Source organism: Sinocyclocheilus anshuiensis, unplaced genomic scaffold (genome assembly GCF_001515605.1).
Source record: "Sinocyclocheilus anshuiensis isolate Anshui unplaced genomic scaffold, SAMN03320099.WGS_v1.1 scaffold691, whole genome shotgun sequence".
In the NCBI taxonomy this organism is placed as follows: Eukaryota; Metazoa; Chordata; class Actinopteri; order Cypriniformes; family Cyprinidae; genus Sinocyclocheilus; species Sinocyclocheilus anshuiensis.
The window spans coordinates 70,565-75,760 of record NW_015552577.1 but is presented as its reverse complement, the minus strand read 5'-3'; positions in this window follow the sequence as shown (position 1 = coordinate 75,760).

Below are 5,196 nucleotides of genomic sequence, written 5' to 3'. Positions count from 1 at the left end.
TGAACTATGGTAATCACATTGTTGTAGGCTGACTACTCTCAATAACATTCAATATTATCAACACACTTAAATGTAATTAACTGTAAAGTCTCTTCAAAGTAATATACTGCATCCTTCTTCTCCTCAAACTATACTCTAAAAAATGCTGGGTTAAATACAACCCAGTGCTGGGTAAAATAGGGACAGACCCAGCATTTGGGTTGTTTTAACCCAGTGGTTGGGTTGCTACCAAGAAAGTTGGGTTAAACATTTAACCCAACCGCTGGGTCAAAATATAAATAAGCAAATATATATATATATATATATGTGTGTGTGTGTGTGTGTGTGTGTGTGTGTGTCATATTTTGATAGAAATATACATATATGTATATATATGTATGTATGTATATTTCTATCAAAATATGACATTTTCTAAATTATATATATATACAGTGGTGTGAAAAAGTGTTGGCCCCCTTCCTGATTTCTTATTTTTTTGCATGTTTGTCACACTTTAATGTTTCAGATCATCAAACAAATTTAAATAATAGTCAAAGATAACACAAGTAAACACAACATGCAGTTTTTAAATGAAGGTTTTTATTATTAAGGGAAAACAAAATCTACATGGCCCTGTGTGTCTAATGTCCCAGGGGCGACTCCCATAGCAATATGGTAGAGTTGGTACTTAGTGCTCGCCATGGTTCTGGCATGCACTCCCCTCAGCATGGTGGCGTGGGTATACCGTTCCCCATAGCGACCCCTAGAGGACGCAGTTCGAAGTTCCCATGAAAGGGAACGTCTCAGGTTACTTATATAACCATGGTTCCCTGAGTAGGGAATGAGACACTGCGTCCTCTAGGTTTCTTGCCATGCTGCGGACGCAAGCTTCAGACGAAGAAGTGAATGATGTGTGCTCCCGGCGCCTATTTATACTATAGTCGCACCAGTAGTGACGTCATGGCTGTCGCCGGCCAACAAGTTGGTGTTTTTTCAATGTATGCTTCAGACATGGGTCACGACGAGGCGTTCCCCATAGCGACCCCTAGAGGACGCAGTGTCTCGTTCCCTACTCAGGGAACCATGTTTACATAAGTAACCTGAGACGATTTTTTAGAGTGTAGACTGCTAGTCTACTGAGGATGGCATTGTCACATATCTATTAAGACAATAAGTTAGCACTGATAGCTACTAAAATTACTACATAATTACACTGAATAAATTCAACATTGTTACACACAGAAAAAAAATAGTACCCTTTCAAAATATACTAGTACATTTTAGGTACTAATATGTACTTTTAAGTTACTAATATTTACCTTTAAGTTACTAATATGTACCATTTAGGGGTAAATAAGGTAAAAAGATGTACCTTTTAGCTTTTGTACCTTAAGGTACTGCCTCAGTAACAGCTTTGTATCTTATTTTCTGAGAGTGTAGTCCATTTTCACTGGAAAAATTAGCATGAGAAAGCAGAGGAAGAAGGTGGATTTGAAGCTGCTATAGCAAGCAACGCCCTCTGTTGGTCAAAGCAAACATCACATGATTGAGACAGGAACCTGTAGCCTCTGTTGCTCTGCCTTTCTTGCAGCATTATATATCACATTTTGCTGGCTGTTTTGGATGTTTTCTTTTAATAACATTGGTTTTGTATGATAAACCATACTGTATTGGGTCGCCACTTTAGCTTTATGTCCAATAAAATGTCCCAGACTTGAAATAAAAGCAGTTGAGAACCACAATATTTTCTCATCAACAGTACCCAGAAAACAAATATTGCTTATTTTCCCAAGGAGAAGACATTTGGATTTCAGGCTAGTTCTTAAAAAAGTACCAAACACTCAAGAGCAAAATAAATGCTGTAGCTAGTACATAGCAGACATTCATACTACACACATGGACTAGCAGTGGCTTATATAAGAGACCTTGCACACACGCACGCACACACACACACACACACACACACACACGCGCACACACACACACACACACACACACACACACACACACACTTTAACTGACTGCTGTGCCACTTATGTGCTGCTTCTAGTGAAGTGAGAATCAATGAAGCAAGTTAATTGAGATATGGAGGCTTGTGTCAATTGAAGTGAAGAGCTGACGGGGGCCTGTGCACTTAGAGTGCATTCACCAGGCCACACAGACCATTTATTGACAATAAACTGCAAAAAGAAAAAGAAAAATGGAATTCAGAATCCTCATGCATTGACGTAAATGTGTGTGTGTGTGTGTATTTATATATAAATAAGCATATATATATATATATATATATATATATATATATAAATAACGGAAATGTAATAGTTTACTACACTGAAGGGAAAAAAGAACATTAAAATACATTTGACAAGTACACATAAAGATGCATAAAATCATAAAATCCCTCTGCAATCAATGCAAAATATGTTCTTAATTATAAGAAAAGAGGCCAGACCAGAGTTTGAACAGAATGTACTTTCTTTGCAGCTGAATTATAATAATGGAATAACAGCCAACACTAAAACTTTCATTTGTTTATCACATTCTTACCTTTATATTAATTGAACAGAAGGCTAATGCACAAAGATGGTTTAATCTGTATAACAGCACTGTATGTCGACATTGTCTCACATGTGCCATGTAGTTCAGGGGAAGTGTGTTGCTCTATTCAAAACAAAAAGGCTAAAATTGGCAACAGCACAAGCAGTGTTTTATAAAGAGGAGAAAGGAAGAGGGCAGTAGTGAAAAATGACACAGGGACTCAGTCCAGGGTGCAGTCACAGTTCCTAATTGGACAATCATTACCATACCGCCATTTGTGGCTAAACTGTCTAAACAAAAGCTCTTGGTCCTCAACTGCACAAATCTAAAGTGACGGCTCCTGTAGTATTACATATTGGAGATGCCATGTGAAGTTCTCTCCAGTTACTGAACCCAACCCCAAAAACAACATACATTCGCACAAGCTGTGATCTGCATCCACACTGGTCCGTCTTCACAAACCATTCCGTTTAACACCGGAAAAATAGCAAGTACATTATTTCAGACTTTGTTCTTGGGACTGTGGAATTATGTAACATACTCTTTCCAGATGTACAGAGCGAAAGCCAAGCTCAGAAAAGTTCATAGTCTCCAAGAAGAATGGCTGTATTCACAGGTGTGGAAGTGCCTGCTTCGGGAAGTTGCCTTCCGATTTATGGAAAACTGGAAAGCTGAACAGCTTACTTATGTAGCCAGGTAAGGTATAGCCCAGGTATGATTGGCTGATGTAATGTGTCTTGACGTTTGTACCAGTTAACCATGTTGTCATTTAGGAGTAGAAACTTTTAAAGCGGGGGTTGCAGTCTTTTAGCGTGCCCACATGGAGTGCGGTGCTTAACCAATTGTATTGCTTTCACAACTGTGTGGTGTGGGGATGGTGTGAGGTGAAAATCCAAAAGGCCCTCGCTGGCCATTTCTCTCCTACTGGTAATTTCTGTAACTGGTAGATTTGTGTATCTGATTTGATTACGATTGTGTATAAAAACCAATGTGTTAAACGGTTTCATTTGTGTTATAAATAAATGGTTTGATTTTTATACTTTGCCTATGTCTCCATGCTCACCCTGCCTTTGGCAATGAACCTGTGTGCCCTTGTATAGGGTTGTTATGTCCCGGTTTATTCCGGGTGGCGTAGTCGATTTGTATCCATTGTTGTTGGTAATTTCCCCTACCTGACCACTTATTGCCACACTTACAAGAATAAAATATAGCTGCAAGCAGCAATTGCTGGGCCAAGCACTCCAGAGGCAGAACGAGAAGCTAAGCATGGCATGGAGCATCAGACCAAATGCGACAATGAGTAATAAAAGCAATTTTAGGATGATTGTAATTGAAATGGCTGAAAAATCATAAATACAACCACTAGTAATATGATTAAATGGCTTATGATTTTTGACCAACAGGTGGCGCTGTAATCAAATCATTTTGGTGTGTTCTGTGTGAGGTGACAAAGGCACACACAAAGTTTGGTATCATAATGTCAAAGTTTTGAAGAGATATAGCCTCAGAGTCATTTTGGCACCATAACTAAAATTTGTAGCAGCGCTGTACGAAAACGGTTTCATATATCGACACGGAATCCATAACTTTTTGTCAGCGCAGTCTGAAGATCATCTGACTCGATTTTGGTGAAAATCGGACCAACGAGTGGCGAGGAGTTAAAAAAAGTAGGATTTCAACATAAATCAAAATGGCGGACAGAAAGTTCAGCTTACTCTGGCATATTTGGTATCTATGTTGTAGGCATAAGCCAAGGAATATTTTGATATCAGTTTCATTGCAATAGACTAATGCAATCAAAAGTTATTAGCATTTTTGGAAATTTCGTAATTAATAATAAATCAATGGTTTATTACTCTTGGCCAATAGGTGGCGCTGTTACCAAATTGATGTGGCGTTGTCAGTGTGAGGTCACAATGGCACAAACAAAGTTTGGTGCAAATATGTCAAAGTTTCGCAGAGATACAGCCTCAGATGCATTTTGGCATCTTAACCAGCAAATTCGTTGATGCTCTAAACGAAAACCGTTTCATATATCGACACGAAATACATAACTTTTCGCCAGCTTGGTCTTAAGATGGTCCGAGTCAAATTTGGCTGACACAAAACCATTTGGTATGGTTTGACTCTGCATGATGCACCGAATCTAAAGAGACCTGTGTCTCTTTTCACCTTTGTGATTTTTGGCCAAAACATTCAGAAGTTATAAACAAAAATATGCATTTTCATATCTCCTGACCACTAGGGAACTGCCTCGGGGGAACTGCGAGCGGACACCGCCGCCTCGGGGGAACTGCAAGCGGACACCGCCGCCTCGGGGGAACTGCGAGCGGACACCGCTGCTTCCGGAGTCTTGTGAGCGGACACCGCTGCCCCATGGAAACTGCGAGCGGACACCGCCGCCTCTGGAGCCTCGTGAGCGGGCACCGCCGCCTCGGGAGGATCGTGAGGGGGCGGTAATCCTCAATGCACCGGTCTCCCTGGCGGACATTGAGGAACTTTCCTGCTGGACCCATGCTGGGCGGATTATTCTGTCACGGCGCAGTACAGAAAACACAGTGTAAACAGGGGTCTGGGTCCAAGTGCAGGTTTTATTTAACAGCAGGGGAAAACAAAGGTAAAAACAGAAAACAAACAGAGCTAAGACTGACACAGGCTTGAAACCGAAACGGACGCTGA